This window comes from Euprymna scolopes, chromosome 30 (genome assembly GCF_053919585.1).
Source record: "Euprymna scolopes isolate OS-2025 chromosome 30, ASM5391958v1, whole genome shotgun sequence".
Classification (NCBI taxonomy): domain Eukaryota; kingdom Metazoa; phylum Mollusca; class Cephalopoda; order Sepiida; family Sepiolidae; genus Euprymna; species Euprymna scolopes.
Genome location: NC_136511.1, coordinates 6,896,591 through 6,918,193, shown reverse-complemented (window position 1 = coordinate 6,918,193; position 21,603 = coordinate 6,896,591). Strand labels below are relative to the sequence as shown.

At 30.9% G+C, this 21,603-nt stretch overlaps 1 protein-coding gene and 1 pseudogene across 8 annotated transcripts in view; one reads left to right on the top strand and one right to left on the bottom strand.

Annotated features, from left to right (window-relative positions):
- Window positions 1-21,603, top strand: part of LOC145254644 (uncharacterized) — a 237,061-nt gene that overhangs the window by 112,372 nt on the left and 103,086 nt on the right. The window lies entirely within an intron of this gene.
- On the bottom strand, window positions 2,945-3,090 carry LOC145255018 (U2 spliceosomal RNA; annotated as a pseudogene).

The window sequence follows — 21,603 nt, the reverse complement described above, 5'->3', positions numbered from 1 at the left end:
CAAGTAACCTTATATTTTGCTTCTTTTATTAAAAGAAACGTTGATGGTATATTTGATACTTTTATATACTGACTAATGTGAGGAGAAGGAAATTGAAACTGGGGGAGAATGAAGGGCTGGCTAGAATATGTTGATATAACACTTTAGTTGATAGTATGAGTGTGTGTGTGTATATATATATATATATATATATATATATATATATATATATATATATATAAAAGCAAATAGTTAATAAAACATGTTAAAAATCACTTAGAAAAAGAGTTAAAACATATTTAATCTGAAAAGGAAACACTTAATAAGTGGATAGTCCTTAATCCGCAGAGTTTTGAAGAAATACTTTCCGTCTCATCAGAGGGTAGAAATTAGCAAAATGCGGGATCGGATTTTGCATGCAAAAGTATTTGATGAAACTGCAAGTAAGTCAAAGATCTTACTTGATAACAAAAAGTGAAGCAAAGGGAATATGGTGAAGAAAAAGGTGATTTCACGTGAATGGATAGTCTGGTGAAAGGTAAATTATCCAATGACGGTAAAATTTTATATATATACTAGTTCTCCGCCTGACGTTGCCCGGATGTAAAATACACATAAATATTATATTTTAATCCATGCAGATTTATTATTATTATTATTTTTATTATTATTATTATTATTATTATTATTATTATTATTATTAAGCTAATTCTTTATTGATTATTAGCCAATATAAAGTAATGATTTCCAAAGTTATGAAAAAAATATGACTTGGTACCAACCATTAGAATTAAAACTAGAATGTTTAGCGCTCCAGCCTTAGTCGTTATTTATCTCTCCAATATCGTTACCATCTAAACTACTAACAAATGAATACGAAAGGTTAAAAATTAAACGACTTTGAACTATTAATGTTTAATTTTGTTCATGTGCAAAAGTAACAGCAGGAGTAATGTTTTATTTGACGGATCTTGTCATGGTCAACTGTTTTGTTTTCATTTTTGATCCATTAGCAGCAATATTTACTAGCTAAAAACCAAATCAAAAATGTGTTACAGGTCCAAATAATCCTACATATCATATTTCAACTGTGTAGACCAAATATTCAGAGGAGTTTGGAAGAGACTTTTCGCACATACACCAACAAGGTCATTTATATACACATATAAATAGATCTTTCCATGGACTAGAACGTTTTCATCCTTAATTCTACCAATAATGCAGAAAATAAAAACTATACATAAATAGAATTCAGCATAATAGTGAAATGAAACCAATTATCTAATAAGAAACCATAAAAAATAAGTAATTAACGCTCATTTTTCAAAAGAATATGCAAATAAGTTAACTTTCATATACTTGCTGACTGAGTATATTAAGAAGTTCATGTTAATAATTTTTATATAGAAAAAGTAGGTTGAGATCTGAGTGTAGTATCTGTTCTGATGCAACATTTAAGTTAATTTGTTTTTAGTCAATGTGGGGGAAACCCTACTATATTAAGGCAATTTTTATGTTTGCCTACTGCCAGAGTGCCCCTTTTTTGGGAGCTGTTTTTTCCCCCCACATTAAAAACTACCTTGTGTCACATTTTGCCCTTGTGGGGAAGCAATTAAATACTGATAGGAAAACTAGGCTTTTAATATCAATGTCAGAATGGGGAAAAAACAACTTTATAGGAATATAAATGGTGCTTTTTTTGTTTTAAAGGTGGCGAACTTTAAATCAAAATAAATCACAGAAAAAATATTTTTCCTATACAAATAAATATGTGGTTAATTTCAAAGATTAATTTTAGCAGTTACAACTAATAGTTACCAAATCTGCAATTAAAGAAAATAATTATCAATTTTAAGTTTGCTGCCTTTAAAAAAAAATCACTTTATATGTGAGATGTCCTTCTAGCACTGTATAATTAAAAAAAAAAAAAAATCTATTTATAACTAGGTGTACTTAACTGGCTTTACCCAAGTGAAGAGTGTATAGTAAAATTCAAAATATAGGAGTAATTATGTTTATTGTCTTATTTTATTTTTTTATCAAATCATTTTTACACAAAGATGAAACATTTCTTGTCATTTTCTCAATACAACAGAAATTAATAAAAATTCAGTTTTCTGTGGTAAGCTAGTTGTTTACAATTTCTTTTGATACCTCCGTTCAGTAAGAGTAGCTGTGCATGTAATTGTGAGGCAAGGGTTGTGCAGTCCTAAACCATACCTCTCTTGAATCGGCACTGTTCGAGTCCAGTGGCAAGGAGAAGTGCGCGACGACTGGAAACAATGCTGAGATACACGGAGCACGTAGAACACTTGGAATTCCTAAATCGTCACCCATTTTAGTACTGCTAAGCTAAATGTTGCTTAACTTCAGTAATCTAACGGGAACCAGTGTGTCAACATGATTATGCCGTGTATAACGATTTCTTTAATAGGTTAAAAAAAGATTTGAATAATAAATAGTTTAATGTGTATTTATCAAAGTTACATATAGGTGAGAAATACTAATCTGTAAAGAAAAAAAATGTTTTGAAATTTTTATAAGACAAATAACAGATAAAATGAAGAATTTTGTTATTGTAAAATTGAATAGAAAATTGTTTATATATTATTGAGATGAGTATTGTTTATTAATTTATTTATTGCGGACTATTATCCTCATCTTAGTTGTTGTTGTTTCACAACGTGTCGGCCAACTATTCCTCTGGCCTTCATCAGGTGAATGACTTGGCCAAATCGTGGTGAGACAACAACAACTATGGATGGCAGTAATTACTGAGAATGCAGTTAGAAGATTCGGAGTTCCTATCCCGTCACGGCCGCACCTGACGAAGACCAAAGGAATAGTTGGCCGAAACATTGCGTAAAACAACTAAGATGGTATTTATTTGCTCCCCCACTAAGCAAATTAGGCACAAGGCCGTTTTTAATGTGAGGTAAAAACCAACTCCCCTAAAAGTAGGCAAAAAGGGGTCACTCTGGTTACCAAAAATAATAATTGTCCCAGTATAGAGGGTTTCCCCTCCATTGACTGGTACAAATTATCTTAAGTGCAGTATCTGCCGGAACAGATACTACACTTTGATCTTGGCCAAAAGGCCAAGAAAAGCGTAAAACAACTAAGATGAGGAGAATAGTCCGCAATAAATAAATTAGAAAATTGTTTTAAATAATAAAAACCAATTAGTTGATTGTTTCTAAGAAAGAGAGATATTAATGAGTATTCTAGCATCTTCTTTTTTTATTTTTTTTTTTATACAATGTAGCTTTAACAAGCAATAAAAATAAGCAAATATTGGGTGGAACCCCCCCCCCCTGCTCAGCAATGATTAATAAGTGAAAAAAAAATGAAAATATTTGTATCAGTCAATCACGATCTTGGAATATATATGTGTCACTGCAATGTTTTAAAGGCAGATCTTTCAATTTAATCCCATCCAAGCAAATTTTTTTATAAAAGTAAATGTGGCACTGTGATGAAATTTATTTAACCAAAATATTGCCTACATATGCACGCTCTTCACTGTCGTCATGGTAACATTGGACCTGTTGATATGCTAATATCCCACAGAGGGAGACGATAGACAACCACGCGCTAATCATGTTGCCATATCAACATTGAATCTATGTAACTATTACTATCTTTCAGATCAAGGCAGGAATAATAAGTTCTGTAATGATATCTAAAGCTTACTTATATAATTGCATGTTGATCACACTGTAGATAAGGTAATAAAGGGAATTACATTGTAAATACAGTAAGGCCAGACATATAAAATCAACAATAGGTTCTTTTATACGACAGGGGTGTGTTCGAAATTAATGTTTCTGTGTAGAGCACAATTGAAGGATGATACTTGATTTTTTCCACTTTGAGCTTTAATTCAAGCCATTATATATAAAAAATAATTTTATAAGATCAACAGATTCTCTACAGTGCAATGTAGACTACAATGTATTGTGGATTAAGTCACTGCGGGGAGGCATGTGAAGCTTCCTTCTGGTGCATCGCAATGTGTCCCCAATTAAAGCAGACAATTAATCGATTTGATTGCGATTTCACCGATTTCTATGACAATAAAAATATGGGATTGTGAAACATTCGTTGATCATCATTCAATCTTGGGCAACGTCAGGTATCCTTGCTAGTCTGAAATATTTACTAACTTCAGTTCCACTCACTAGGAGTTTAATATCAGGATACAGAGTCCAAGATGTTTTGCAACTGGGCTTGAACTCTTCGGCAGGCAGGAATTATCATCTTCTATAGTGAATATGTATAAGCGTGAAACACTAGTGTCTGTATGTAAAAATAATATATATTTATGTAAAAATAAGGATTGGGTCTCTAGGAGAATTACTAATAATATTCAAACTTAGCATAAAACTATGTTCCAGCCTCTACTATTGAACACTATATGACAAAGTTTACAGAATATGTCATGCTTATTCGACATCTGTTTCTATAATATAAATCTCAAACGTCTGTATGTGTGTATGTCTTGCTAAAACTTTTGACACGTGTGACCAAAACTAACAAAATTGGTATCGTTTGAAAGCTCAGTCTCTCGGATGGCAAATATACAAAAATTGGGCAAAAAGATTTATTCTTTCACCTTCAACTGGGCCGTTTTTTACAAAGAGGGTGTCACTTTTTTCGTCGTCATTTTTGCGAAGTCATCATACGCCTTGCAATGACTAAGCTTATTTCGAATGTCACCAACATCAATTGTCACGGTGGGCACGGCCACTAAACTGTTTTCATTTTTTTTTTTCACTTCCTTTTCCTCTTAGCGTTATAGGTTCAAACCTGTCTGCATACTTAGTTTTTTTGCGCTCGCACGGGTGCTCTCTGCTGTTTTCATTTTTTTTTTGGGGGGGGGGGTCCATTATTCAATATGCTTACCATAAAACCTTTCCACACCCGGGCAACGCCAGGTACCCCCGCTAGTTATATATAGGGCTGTGACAACAGCATATTCTTTTCATTGTTTTGACTCTTGAGTATATATAGACAGATGTGGTTCTCGGTTGATTAAGTGTGTCTAAGTATGTTGGATATTTACTCAAGTGTTAAAAGAATATTTTATTGTCACAGCCCTAATTATATATTAAATTGATGTTGGCCTAGAGGTTGAATATCAGGTTGCATAGTCAAAGGTGACTTTGCAGATGGATTTGAATCCCTTGATTGACAGAAATTATCATTTCCTACACTGAAGATTACATACGCATCACACGCTAGTATGTGTAAGTTATAATAATAAATATTTAGAAAAAATATTGTCATATGACTGAAGAATCTTATTATGAAATAGACTTTGAGGAATTGGTTTGTCCTTCCTCCTTATTTTATTCTACACATGCGAGCATTTTTAATTTGAATAATTAAAAAATCGAGGTGGTCATATGCAACAACGGTGAGGGAGGGATGCAGCTTAGAGTTGCCTTCTAAATTGTATCACCACGAGAGCACTAAAACTGAAAATAATCCTTTACCAAAATCGAAACCAATGTATCACATTAGCTTCTGGTTGTATTTGATTGTATTATGCTGTTTCGCAAGTTTTTCACCATCGGGGTTTGTAGTTGTTAGCGATCACCTCTCTATGTTTGTTTATGCTAATAGTTCACCACTTATCAAGGCTCAAAACCACTTAAGGATAAGGATTAGTTAGATTTTCGGTTGTAGGCTTGAACGGTACTATGAAAGGATTGAGAATTATGATTAATTCAGAGGACAACATGACAGATGTTTGTTGACATTGGACTTGAAGATGACTATTCTGTAGTCTGCAAGGAAAGATTTCCATGGCACCGTAAAATTTCTAAATGATTGTAAATTTTTTATAACAGTTGCAGCATTTGGCTTAAAACCTGACTTGATTAGGTAAGACATTTGAAAGGCAATGGGCGTTGGCTCTGTAATATATCCCTTCATTGAATTTGTAGCTCATTAAATCCCAAGTGTTCAACACGCTGTATCTGAGAAGACAACAATATCTCCCTACAAAAACTAACATCAAAATTATCTCTCCTTCAGTCAGAAAAGGGCATGGATCTGGACCTGCGCTAATCTTGTGCCAATATATTTGATTATATTAATAACTAGCAGGGGTACTCGGCGTAGCCTGGATGAGGTGGGGGGGGGGGGGTAAATCAAAACTAATAAAATGGAAAATAAAGAATAAACGTATGAAATAACTCTGTTTAAATGTTAATACTTTACTTTTAAAAATCACAAAAACAAAAAACAGCGAACGTGATGGAAAATAAATAAGCGATTAAAAAAAAAAATGACATAAATAACCGTTTAAATATTAAAACTTTAAAAATCAAAAAATAAAATGTCCGATATGTCAGCGTGAACATGCAACCTTAAGACAAAGACGCTGTCACTATGACCACTACTCTACACTCGCGTGAGCTAAGTAAGGTTGGGTTTTTTTTTTTTTTTTTTTTTTTTTTTTCTATTTAAACTAATTCAAGAAAATTTGTTTGTGGCTAAATTGTCACGAAGGAACAGTTTTTTGCTAACCTCCTTCATTGTAAGCGTCCATTTCTATAGGAAATAATTGACCGTTTTTTTCCAATTTTCACATATTATTCGACCAAGATATTGCCCTTTCAGATGGTACCGGTTTCAACCCAGTCTGATGCTGCTGAAAAGTTTTAGGCAGACATACAAACATTTAAACAGACAGGTTAGATTTATATAATAGAAGATAATAGTAGAATAATACAAACTGCGTCTGATGTTGAAGCCTATATTTCTGAGCTTTAATGAGTGTGTGGTCACCCTTTCCATTGGTGATTAAATGTACTCCAGACCCAACTGACTAGAAACAAAATATCACCCTTTCGCTGTAGAGATCCCTAGATGCTTAAAGATTTTCTCCTTTGATAGCTGCTTTCCTTGGACTGCGCGTCTTTGAAATTCGCTCTCTGTTTCTCTGCCTGTACCAACATGCAGAAATTTAAGTGTAATGTGAACAACTTGTAGCTTAACTCCCCATCCACATTGCAACCCAGTTTTTAATCTGGCTCCTATTACAGTAGCCCGCTATGTTTCATTGGCAATATGCATTGTTTGAGTTGAACAGAAGTTTTAAAAAGAGAGAAAAGGAAAGAAAACATGAATATTTGATAGCTGCAGAATTTGACTTTTCAATTTTATCCGAAAAATGTTGATATGCTGCTTTAAAAAAAAAAGAAAAAAAGTTTCATGGGCCATAGGTTGGGAATCTCCATTCTATATAAAGTCTTATAATTATTAAGAAATAATACATTTCAATTGCTACTTAAATATTGTTGTCTGCATATTAGCGATATATACATTTATATGTCCCAAGAGAAATAGAGGAGTAGGAGGGGGAATCAAACTGGTTGTGTATCAATGTAAGATTATGTTAATCTGCTGATCCTCTCTTAAAGTCTGTTTGTTCAAAATCTGCCTGCTGCTGCTACAATAACTGATGATGCTGTCTGTGTGTCCGTCTGCACATGTGCATCTGCTGTTTGTTTCATCATTTTTTTTATCATGATATCAAATGACTACAGTTTCAACAACCTCTCCCATTCTGCTTTCTTCACCTTTTTTTTTTATTGTTGAAAATCAATAGTGGCTGCTTTACTTAATAAATTATGGAAAAACAAGATAGGGATCTGTTTTCATTGTATCTTCTTATGCAAGAAGGAAGACCGGTGGTCTAAATGGATATGCAGAACGTTGCTTTGCTATAAGGTTTTTACAATAAAACATGTCCTTCTTGAATGAGGTGATTGAGAAGTGCGTTGCAAATTGGAACAGTTGTTAAGAGTCACACTTGATTCTTTCTGATGCTTCTTATTCTATTTAAAAACAGTAAAGTCAACACTGAAATTTATATATACTAATAAAACTGATCTTGCATGCTTGTTTCCGTGCACACTTTTCATGCATGAAATGAATATTTCCATCAAATGAGTGAGGCTCTTATAACATCTTATCTAAACAAACCATCTAAGCCCCTGGGGGCTCCAGTACAACACTAAAATTCAGTGTTTAATTTATTATATAAAGGGCAGTTTTCTGTGTGCATGTGTATTCAGGTAAAAATGAAAAAAACTATAAAACAAACGCCCACAAAGTTGGTATATTCTTGATTAGCATTGTCCTGGCTGAGTAATATATCTAAAATTTAGAAAAAATTCTTATTCTCTGGGGGTCAACTGAAACAGACTTCATCAGAGGGATTGGTTTTTCAGTGTTACTATTAGTGTTGAGCCGATAAACCGGATCGGAAGAATCGGGGGTATCAGAATCAGAAAAATTTGTACTTTTTTTTTTAATGTTAAAACGATTCTTTTGTTTTTTTATTTAATTTTGTTTTAAGCAAAATTTTCAACTGCTGATAGTCATGATAAAATAATAACTATTTATTGATTTTAAACTACGAGTAAAACTACAATCGATAGATCATTCCCCACAAGTGTATTTTTACATTTAGGAAAATATCTGCATATTTAACATGAGTGTTTTTACGGTAATAGGAGGAAAATAACTCTATAGTTAAATATTTAGTGGTTTATAAACAAAATTGGAATCGGTAATTGTATCGACATCTGGACTTTAGTGCGGAATCAGTAATTGTATCGGATTTGGGAAAGATATTGGAATCAACTTATCACTAGTTAATATGTACAAATATATATGTTAATAAAATGCAGACTCATTCCATGAGGAATCTATTAAATAAAGGAGAGTTGTTTGTGTGTATGTCCAGCTAGAGAGGAATAGGCTGGGCTGTGAAGGAAGAAGGGGTGTGGAGAAAAAGATAGACAAAATTGGTGAGATAGAAAATTTTAATAGAAATAAGTTACACTTTTGGCCTGGGCAACATCAGGTCACCCGGCTAGTAATATATATATATAAACACTGATCAAATGGGCCACAGGTTGTCTAACCAATATATCTATAAAAGTGAAATTGTGTCTGTGTGTACATTTCCCTACCAAACTACTCTGTCAATTTTCAGTCTACAGACTCGAGATTTGACATAAGGGGTATTGAGATTTGGAAAAAATCTGTTTAATCAGGTTTCAGCCAGAAATTTGGCTGTCAAAGGATCAAAGTTCAAAAGATTTGCCCTTTGCAGTCTCTAGCAAACTATTCAGCAAGTTTTGGGTCTAAACATTTGAAATTTTACATAAAGGGTATTCAGACATGCAGCAAGCTTTTTAATCAGTTTTTTACCGAAACTTTGACTGCCAATAGGTTAAAGTTAAAAGAGTTGACCATTACAGACTCTACCAAAATTGTCTGCCAAATTTGGGTCTAAACACTCAAAATTTTATATGTAGGTTACCTGGACACGAGTCAAACTTTTTAATTTATATATATATATATATATATATATATATATATATATATATATATATATATATATATATATGCACATAAAGTTATGAACAGTACATAGGGCTCAAGCAAAGCTGGGCTAAACTGCTGGTAATACAGTAAAATTAAACTTCCAGCTTCGACTTTCACTGCAGACCTGAAATAAAGGACTTTCATCAAATCTGCTGTTAAACTTGGTGGCAAGATGTTTGGATCATTTTTTTACCATTCTAGAAAGTATCTCTCTCGTGACACCTGTCTAATAATCAGATGTGTCATAAGATAAAGTACTCTTGCCACATCTGAGGATGTGTCGCTCAAAGCACTCTTTCTTTCCTTGATAAAGTACAAAACTGACTTCGTAATCTAGTTGGAGATGTGTCCTTTTCTTTTCCATGCAGTCTCTTTCTCACAGACGAGACATTGCTAATCTTTTGTTACTCTATTGTTAATTTCATGGTAAGTGCATGACTGAGTTACAAATTTTCATAATCGCAATTTTGAAAGTTAACAATTTTTGCTATGTTTTTATACAGTTGCATTTAATTCTTGTTAGTCATTTGAAAAGTGTTCGTTAAATAGTAACAGGATTATTTTATTTATTTATTTTTTTTTTTTTCAAGTTTCTGAAAATTAAAAAATTAAAAAAATTATTCAAAAGTTGTAAAAATATACTTAGTATTTTATTTATCTGCCTCCCCACAAGGGCAATTAAGACATACGGTTTGTTTAATATGAAGAAAATGTATTAAAGTAGCAAATGATTAATATTAAAATCTTGTTTCATTGTTGGTAAAAAGTAAATCATAAATAAGAATTTTACAGAGATTTATTTGAAACAATTTTCTTTTTTCGCAAAAATCTCTGAATTTTTCTAAAGTTAGAGTGCTATAGGCATACTCAAATTTTTATCTAGAAAACTCACAGGGCTACCTGGCGTCGCCTGAGTTCCTAGTTTCAATAAATTACATAACTTATAGAAAAAAATATATAAAACTAAGCAATTCATTTAATATTGTGATTTAGAATGTTGAAATCTCTTTTTAGACGAAAAGTAAAAAATGATTATCACCCCAGACAAGATCTAAGCTCACTAAGTATAGCAAGCTAACTGATTGATCCACTACAATAGTTGAGATATTAAATTTTTGTAGATGTTGATACGTTGATTTTTATTGAATGAAATCATATAAGTGTTTATTTTCTTTGATATTTTATAAAAGAAATAACCAAAAATTGAGCATAAACATTTCATGAAAATGATTTAATCTTTTAATGCAAAAAAATCCCAAAAAACTTGGATTTTAAAATGATTAAATTATAGTTTCAAATTTTTCTATTATGAAAATCTTTTTTAATATATTTTAATTCTGGATTGTTTGTATGTGATGTGGTATGCGTATTATCTTGGACTATTTTATGCAAATTATATTCTGAATTCCGTGTATGTGTGTATTTTTTCTCTCTCTCTCTCTCTCTCTCTCTCTCTCTCTCATCTGAAAATGAGATGATTAAGCTCTAACAAGAAATTGTTTAGATTTTAGTTTACCATTGCATAGATTATATTGTTTAGATTTGTCAGTAACTTAGCCTTCGAATATACTTGGAATTAATTGAAATGGATAAATATAGACATTTCTACAAAATGAAATAATCCTTTTAAGGGATACTTAAAACTGCTTCAAATTTTAAAAGAAAAATTTATTTAAAGAAAACTATTCAAGTAAAAACAAAGATACATAATTCGCTGCATTTCTATATTTTCTTTCCTAAATGTTTGAAATTGTGTCCATACACCCATATAGAAGGAGTAATGATAAATGATTTTTATTATTTGGAGTACTGTTCTCATCCTGAGTGTTATTTTCAAAACATTTTGATCAATGTAACCTCCAACTTTTTTACGTATATCTTGTCAAACTCGGGAAATCTGCACAGAATTTTGAACATGGACCCATGGCATAGTGTATAAAGTACCTGGTAAAATTCAGTTGTAAGTTACACTCTTCTAGAGTGCACGTACAACTCCAAATAGGATTGCTAATTACTTCTATCCAGTCATGACTGATGGAATGAGAGCATGCCACCCGTGTGGGTTAAATTAAAAGATTTCATTTGAAATTCTCTGTAGATTCTTGAAGTTGGAGGAAATTCTCTGTAGATTCTTGAGGTTGATAGGTTATAAAAATAACCCAAGATGAGAACGGTCATGCGAATAATCCAAATAATATAGGGTTTTACTAAAAATGTACAACTAAAATCATGTCCAATCAATGTACAACTGCTGTTTGTCATATAGAAACAATGTGTAAAGTTTGAATCAGCAGGAGCCGAATCGGGCATTTAATCATGCCATATTTTGGTCATACATAAGGCACTTTACTAAAATTGTGCAACTAAATAATGTATGATTATTTGCTCCTGCTGATTTGCTATTAAAGCAACTTCAACACAAACGAACTACTGGGTTTGTAAGCGCAAAATGTTGTAAAAATCTGTTATTAAAATAAACAAAATGAATTTTTTTCCAAGTTTCAATTAAGAGGTTATTTTTTGACAATTATATGTTCAAATTCATATAAAAAGTATTTACAAAAAAATAAATTATCTTTTAAAATATTCTCTTAAGGCAGAAAGTAAATAGATACATAAGTATTTATTTACATTAATGAACTCTTTAAAAAACGAAACAATTTTGTGCCACTTTCTTCGTTTTTTTTTTTTTTTTTTTTCTTGAAATCTTTGTAAAAAAAAAAAAAAAAATGAAAAGTTTATTTTTTTTAATTAAACATGATTTTATGTACGTCTAATTAAATCCTAAAAGAGTGAGACAATTATTTGGCACGCTGTATTGGAAAAAAATAATTCTCAGTCATTAAGTCAAAGCAACTTCAACAGTTTTAAGTTTCATTTTAAAAAAAAAAAAAAAAAAAAAGCAATAGTTGATAATAATAAGGATTTCTTCTACTTTTTACAAAGATTTTCTAGTCTTACATTGTTATTGTCTTACATTGTTATTGTCTTACATTGTTATTGTGTTACAAAATTCAAATTTTGGAGAAAAGGTCACCTGTAAAATTTAATTTGCAAAAAAAAAAAACTCTCGGCTGAAAGTTGTGACTGACTAAATTCATTTTGTTTTTATTTCAATAATAAAGAAATAGACTTGTTCATTTATTTTTTTTATTTTTTTTTTTTTTTTACAAAGATTAAAAAATAAAAATAAAAAAAGTGTCACCCTGGGTTGAAAAAAAGTCTCAATCTTTAAGAATTTGCCAAAAATAATTGCGACTGTGACTAAGTCGTTTTATTGTTTGTTTTAATAACAACATTTTTGGGCTAAAGAACTCAGTAGATTGGCAGTGTAAAAGGGAATATTTAATAAAAATCAGGAGTTTTCTTTAATAACTATCTTTTAATAGTCTGGTGTATGATTGCTTTAGAAAATACTTGGAATTTTATTTTCTTTAATGTAATTCAAGATATCTCTTCTTGAACACCTTATACCAAGGTCACAAATAGAGGTTCAGTGAAAACAGTAACATTTTATATTTATAAATCGACCCCTCTGCTGGGGTTCTCTCCCACTAAACTAATATTTACAATTCGATCGCTAGTACAGCAGACTTAAAAACATATTTGTGAAAAATAACGTCATGAAACTTTAGAGTAAATTTGTTTTCTTTTGTTACAAGATTGTTTTACAATATTTTATGCTGACGGACCCAGTCACTCGCCTACTTTAATCAGCAGCAGTGGCAATTAGTCGTACATTTATAGTAAAACTGAAATAATATATCAATATAATCAATCCTTATCTCAAAAGATCAGAAAAATAAATAATTTTCCAACATTTCTTGCTAGAATTCAGGTCAATAATGGTCTTGGTGTATGATTGCTTTAGAAAATACTTGGAATTTTATTTTCTTTAATGTAATCCAAGATATCTCTTCTTGAGCACCTTATACCGAGATCACAAATAGAGATTCAGTGAAAACAGTAACATTTTATATTTCTTTTACAAGAATCACACAGCTGATTCTCCATATCACGGCTGCTGAGAATGATTAGACATGAGTGTTTCAAGCTAATATTTACAGCTCGATCGCTAGTTCAGCAGTCAGCATTTTAACCCCCAGAGCCATCTCCAAACAGCATGAAAGAAGGAGAAAATTCTGGAGACGAAAAATAATTCAATAAAAGAACTGTTCTCATAAGAAACCAGTTTTACAATAAAATCAATCAAACATCTTTAAATCCTATTAATGTTTTCTTTTATATATATACACACACACACACACACACACACACACACACACACACACATATATATATAATTATAAAACTCAAATGATCTTGTAACGATGTATGTAACCCACTTTCTGGTTTACGACATCCGGTTTTGCATGCGCGCATGACCTGCACACTGAAATATTAACGTTATTATTTCGAAATTATTTAACATGGGAAGAATAAGGTTTAAAATAACTTAAACGTAATACAGAAATGAATGATGTAAAAAAAAAAAAAAAAAGGCAGATAGTATTAACAATTGTTTATTTGGATAATTTAAACGTGAACAAAAAAAACAAAAGAACAATTGGGACGCTGAAATATTAACGTTATTATTTCTAAATTATTATTTAACATGGGAAGAGTGGGGTTTAAAATAACTTAAACATAATACAGAAATGAACGATATAAAAAAAATAAAAAAAATAGCAGATATATCAAAATTTGAATTTAACTATAATAAGTATTATGGTATCTGTTCAGTGCACATTTACCTATAAGTATGGCCAACCACTTATAATTCAGTAACTGTAAAAAAAATTTTTTTCAAAAATAATCATTTATAATAAACAGAACGACTCATAGAAATCTATCTATATTCTTTTTTCATTTTAATATACTTTTATAGAAATGTTTCTGCTATGTCAAAAAAAACTATTTTCTTTACATCACAAGTGTCACGCTCATACATGAATTCCATAGCTAATATAACATACCCAACGGGTCACAGGTAGTCTAATATATATATATATATATTCATGTGGTCAAGAAAATCAGAACAACATTGGTATTATGTTCTGATCTTCTGTAACACATAAATGAATAATATGTTCTTATTTTTTAAATCGACCACTCTGCTGAGGTTCTCTCTCACTAACTTATAAATGTTTTTATTTTGCTATAGTTGGATATGGGGCAGCTAGACATTCACCTGCTATCTCAGATGTTTCAGGTAACAAATCTTTTAAAGATTCTAACGGCCCCTTTCAATGCGATTGTATCTTTTGCACTGGTTCACTTTGACGCCATTTAAAAAAATACAGGTTGTGAGTTTTCATATTACGATTGAAAAGCTTAATATTTTCATGGCTTTGATAAAGCTTAAAAACTTGTAGAACAACTTATATTATGCTAGCAAAAGTACATCAGATATTAGTGTATTTAAATGGTCACATGATTTACAGGTAATAACTTTGAACAAAAATTTTTATTTGTACTCATTAGGAGTTCTCACACAGGCTGTCATCAGAGATTAGTCTCTGATAATAACCAATAATGTTCCGTGGAGTCTGTGTGATAACAAGTCTTCAGATTTCGAGTACTCTCCACCTTTTTCAATAACCCTTCTAAATGACTTTTGGTTATCACAACTGCTTACGATTGAGTTTTCACTGGCAATGACCATTCGGCTTCATTGAAAGTTGGTTCGCAATATGCTTCCTCAAAATCAGTCTACAGATTTATCCAGTGGAGTTCTGGTTAGTGCTTTCCCTTTTTGATCCATCCATTCCCCTTGACCTTTAATGCTTATTTGGTATGGTATTGATCGAGACTGATGCAGATTTTTTTTCTAGAGGTATAAAAAGATTTATAGTTTGTTTCCTTGAGTTTTTATGATATTCCATCTTTTTCTTTTACTTCTGTTGCAGTTTCTATGTGGCTGATTAGTGTTTGTAGTTTATACAGAGTTCCACATTCAAGAATTTTCCTCAAGTCTTCAACATAATCGTCTGCTGTATAGTCTCAATCTTCCCCTTGGTTCCAATTTCTACTTGTCTTTTTTTTCAAAGTTTTTAGGGGCTGTTTCTAATGTTTCTACAATTATTGGTATTGCCTTTCATGTTCCATATTCCTTTCAGTTTTCTTACAAATCCATATTTTATTATTATTTTTTATTTTTTCATCTCTTTGCTTTTTACGCTGTAAACTGCTGGGATGGCAAAATCTACAATTGGTAGTTTCTTTATTCAAGAGTTTCATTTTTAATGACTTCTCTTTTTTTTTTTTTTGAAAAAAAATTTATTTTTTTATACAATTTTTTTTCAATAGGATTTTGAAAGTTAACTTATTATGATATCATTTAGTTATTAACTTATTAATTAAATCAAATTGTTATAAAGAAATAGCCGATTTTGTAAAGGTAATATTGCTTTAATCTTCATAAAATTATTTGGTATAAAATATCTTCCAAAATTTTCAATCTGTTACTAATGCATTAGGCTTTTATATTTTATGGTTTAAATGTTTCCAAATTCCCTTAAATGTCTGAACTAGTAAGGCACAATAACATTGCCACACTGATTCTCAGTACCAGATGGATGACCTTTTGGGAATACCAAGTGCTTTGTGTTGGCATCTTGCAAGAACTGCAAAATCATAGCGTTGTCATACATGTGGCTGGGAACTCTTGTGAATTTAATATTTCCTTGACACTTTCTCCTGTGGAGGAAGCCGGTTCAACTGTCTGAGTGGTCACAAAATAATCTTTTTCTTTTTATCATAACTAACAAAAAATTGAAACATCTTGTTTGAAGAAAACAAAATGCATTCTGGTGGATTTGATTTTGTAATGTTTGTTTGTTTTTCTTTTTACTAAGATTAAAAATAGTTTTATTTTTTTTATTTAGATATTCAATTAATTGTAAATAAAAATAATTCAATGGCTCTTGTCTCAAGGAAGCATCTTGCTTCGACAAGCTTCTGGGGTTGACCATCACTCCTCGCCTGAAAGACTTGCATTGAATCTGTTGCCAAGTTTGCTGGAACAATAGTTGGATCATTCTATCACTCAAATGTAAACAAGTTCTTAAATAATAAAAAAAAAAAAAATCCTACCTAATTTCCATCACTTTGAATCATTATGTCATTGTCTCACTGTCTACCTTATATTGATTAGCCCCCCCCCCTCCTCCCCATCCCCATCCTCGAGTGGCCTCTAGGTCTTGAAAAATGGGGACTCTGTTGTAAAAAATAAAGTTTGGTTGACAGAAGTGCACACACACACACACACACACACACACACACGTGAATTGGTTACAGATGTTATTGTTATAGAGATAATTTATAACTGAATGACCACATTAACCAACCTCATGAAATATTCCAACATAGTTTAATATTTTTATAGTTTTTAATGTGTCATATCTTTTTTTTTTTTTTTTTTTTTTTTTTCTACCTTTCAACAAAACTAATTAAAATCTCACATTACAGTGATGGACAATCCAATACTATTTCACTCTTGTTACCGCTACTCTGAAAATATGACGAAACTAGTATGCTTCAATAGGGGGCAGCACTGCAGGTTGCTGCTGCTGCTGCTAAGTTGTTGCTAATGTTCAAGCAATGGCCACTATGTATCAATGTAGGTCACCGTATACTCTCACATTATCTACATTCAATTAAAAAAACAACAAAAAATTCTTTTGCTTTTATTCATTGAACATTTCATCTGCATAGATTTTCCTTCAATTAGAATTTATTTTCCAAAATATAATTTTACAGTTTTTCAAGTGATTATTTATTGTTTATTTTGACCCTCTTTTTTTTTTTTAAATCTGATATTTTAAAAATGAATGCTTATATGGTAATCATGAACATTGAGAAATAGATCTGTGTTCAGCATAATGAAAAAATATTTTTTTAAAATCATAATACAATGAAACAGACGTCATTTATTTAATAATCATAATTAATGCTGTATTTGAAAGTATTTATTTGCTAGGTAGTAGAACAAATATATTTGTTAGATATCAATAAAAATATTTCCTCTAGTAATAACTTGTGTGGAGATGACACTATTTTGCCTAGTATTGCACAAAAAATTTAATTTCAAAGAAAACCATATTGAGGATATATGAGGGTCGTTCCAAAAGTAAAGCCTCCTATATTTTTAACTCAAAAAATTTTGAAGACGGGAGTAATAGCATTAAAACAACTGGCCTTTTCTGCTTCATAATTTATTTTTCTACATCTCAATACACTTTTGCCAGGAATTCAATGATGCATTACTGCTTCTGACACATGTCCATGACGGGTGTCTTTCATGGTCTCACACTATCTATATCTGCAACAGCGATGAAACTTTTAGGTCATTAATGCATGAGTTTAGTCATCATAATGATGCAATCTCCTCTGATCCATTAAATAATAATGATCTATTAAATAATAAAAAGAATGGACATTCATTTTGGAATGCTCCTCATATAGATATATTATATAAGTTTCTATACTTGTGTATTTTTAATGATGCTTAGACGTTTAACCTTTTTTAGCTAACAATGTCTACTGTTACATTTATTAGTATCTCAAGCTTTTATTATTTTCTTAAGTCATTATAATGTTAGCTGTTTAAATAAAGAAATATATAATTCTTATATTCTCCTGGTAAAAAGGAAAACAAAAATTTGTAGTAAAAATAATATATTTGTTCACTGTTTTTGGAAAGAATTCCATCAAAGTGCTCGATTACAAAGAAAACATTTCAATATAAGAGCTTAATATTTATTTAAAATTGTACAGAAAGTCAGAAAAACATTGGTACCGTCGGTTTCAAGCCTAACATAAAGGGAACCAGTTAATGGTAAATAATGTTAGGCTCTCTTCAGCCATATTGTTTTCTCAACAACAGAAAACAATATGGCTGACAAGAGCCTAACATTATTTACCATTAACTGGTCCCCCTTATGTTAGGCTTGAAACCGACGGTACCAATGTTTTTCTGACCTTCTGTACAGTTTTATATATATATATACTCGTTCAGGCATTACCCAGGAGCAGGGTAATCGAATAAAAGAAATAAACCATTGAAATCTTTCGTTAGTAGTTGGAGAAAAATGAATTACTTTGTGACTCTTTGAAATTTAAAAGGAATTTAGAAGCATTTAAACCATCAAATAGTCGTTTCTAGCAAAGATGTAATAATTAAATTTAAGCATTAAATAAATTTTTTTGAAAAAAAAAAATTATCAAAAATTTAAAAGTGGGGGGATAAAAATGAGATTAAAGACTCCCAGGCAACACCGGGTGAGTAAGTAAATTCAAACAATTTAATTAAAATCCTTAATACGTTGCTTTCACTTTTTTTTATATTCTTCACGTGTGGCGGATGAAGTGATAAACACTCCATTGAATGGGAATAAGGTATTGCAAATTACATAGATCGAATTTCTGGTGGGGTGGGGGGTCAATTTATGAATAATTCCTGTAGATGCTTAAAATGATGAGTTGTAGCCTTGTTTTATGCTTCCATTATATTTATGAATACATTTAGTTTATTATTATTATTGCCCAGTTGTTTGGAAGTGTGTGTGTATGGGGGGGGGGGTAAATTAAAGATAAGCGAAGAAATAACCCTGTTTAAATATCAAAATAAAAATTAAAACAATGTTAAACTTCTGTAAAAAAAATCAGCAAAACCAAAACAAAGAAAAAAAAACAGCGAACAAATGTAAAACTTCTTTACAAAAGGAATCGGAAAAACAGCATAAATCATGGAAAAAGATGATGGATGTGTTCGGAAAAACGAAAACAAAAAAACAAAGCGAACAAAAAAAAAATGGCATAAATAACCCTTCGATTCGCTTAAATCCAATGGTGCATTTCATCCAGTCTATTCCAGTTTTTTTAATCAACTACAAAACGAAATGAAGTGAAATTCTCTTCGAGTTTTTTTAGTCAACAACAAAACGAAATAAAGCGAAATAAAAAATGGCATAAATAAACCTTTGATTCGCTTAAATTCAATTGTGCATTTCACCCAGTCCATTCCAGTTTTTTTAATTAACTACAACACGAAATAAAGCGAAATTCCTTTTGAGTTTTTTTAGTCAACTACAAAACGAAATAAAGTGAAATTAAAAAAATGGCATAAATAAACCTTCGATTCGCTTAAATCCGATGGTGTGTTTCACCCAGTAGAAAACATAGAACGAAAAGGAACGTTAAAATGCCATTCCATTTTTTTTTTTTTTTTTTTTTTTAAGCAACTACGAACCCAAACCGGTGTTTCTTCGTACTGTCCTTTGTGAATGGATCCGCAACGGTGTAAGTGATAGCGCGGGTAGGAGGAATTTATTAGAGACAAAAGATTTTACAACTTCCATTGATTCTAACCGATTTTGGCCGTGAACTCTCACCAGAAAAAATATAGGAATCCACGATTATCAAGGAAGTGTAGAGGTAATAGGCCTATAACATACCTCAAATAATGTGCTGCAGTTTGTGCATATTACATTTGCATGAAATGTCTTGATTTTCAATCCTATTAAGGTTAAAATCAGAGGGAAACAATGAGTTGATTTTATATATATATATATATATATATATATATATATATATATATATATATATATATAGGGATTATTTACTAGGAGATGCATCCAACATTGGGTCTTTTGTTATTTTAAATAGTTAAAAGTGTAAACAAATTTCTATACTACAAGTTATGTTTTCTAATATATAAGGGCCAACTTCATATGTGGGCAACACTTGCGTTTAAAAAATATTGAGAAAAGAATTGATACTTTAGATTTTTGGACTGCTGTTGTCATCTCAAATGTTATTCTTAGAAAAAAATTGAAGGTTACATCGGCCAGAACGTTGAAAACATAAGCCAGATGAGAACAATATTTGAAAGTACAAATTCATTATTCCATTGTTCTTAACATTCGAACATTCCATTATTCTTATAGGAAATTTTCGGTGAAATGAAGTGTTCAGATTCAATAATAATTATCATTATTTGACTTCTTGTAAAATCTTATCTTTAAAAAAGTGTTTAATCTTGTTACAGGTGTTTGTTATGAATAAAATAATGTCAAACACAAGCCCCACGATTAATTTGTAAAACAACTGTATACAAAACTTCAGTTTTTCTTTTTAATTTGTATTTCAAGTATTTTTTACTTTTATTTTTATACTAGCGAGGGGTACCGGGTGTTTGTAGGTGTGTGAAAAAAAAAACAGGTGCCCGTGAAAAAAAAAAGCCTTGACGATGCGCAGTTGGAAAATAGTAAAGTGTGAAAAAAAAACAGGTGCGCGTTTTTGATTGACGTGACGGCGATAGGTATTCAGCAGTTAGCATTTTGTGCGGGACAGTTTTTAATGAGGTCAGTAAATCGATTTGTTTGTTTTTAAAAACCTGAGCTACCGTCTGATATGACAAAGTCGACATTGACCAAACATTACTTAGCTCTCTAGAGAACACTGGCTCTGGGCCTGTGATTAGAGTCGAGTTTCGCTTTTTTTTATACCGAAAACTGAATGTAACGCGTGCTGATGCTGGAAATGTGGAATAATTAACGTTTGAAAGTCAATAAAATTAAATAGACAGGCGAGCTCCGTGGTTAAGTGTAAGATACTACAATCTATAGATGATAAAAAAAGTTTTAAGAAGTTGTGAAGCGAGCGAGCGCTTCTCTGAAAGAAGCCTTTTGTGGACATCGAGGAAAAGCGTACATACATACATACATACATTTTCGCTTTTATATTTATAGATTTGCAATTTTAATATATATATATATATATATATATATATATATAAATATATTTATATAAACATAAAATTAGCTAAAGTTCTTTACAGCATCTTTTAATGAAGAAAAAAAATTTATAAAACCAACAAAATGTCTTAGTAAACTGTTTAATATGCAAATATTTTTATTAAAAAATCATTAGATTTTGTTGTTTTTTTGTTTTTTTTTGACGTTTTTTATGTTGGTTTTATGTTGGTTAAAATCTACCATCAGAAAAAAAGTTTTTCAAAAACTTTTATTTATTTTTTTTAATATATCGTCCATGTGTTATATAAAAGTTCAAATAAGAGCTGTTTCTTCATCCTCATAACATCCGACAATCACTTTGACAAGACCATGATGTAGGGACATTTACAAAATAAAAATAGATAGAATTTTTCATTTCATTTTTTTTTTTTTTTTAAATCTTTTTTCTCTGATA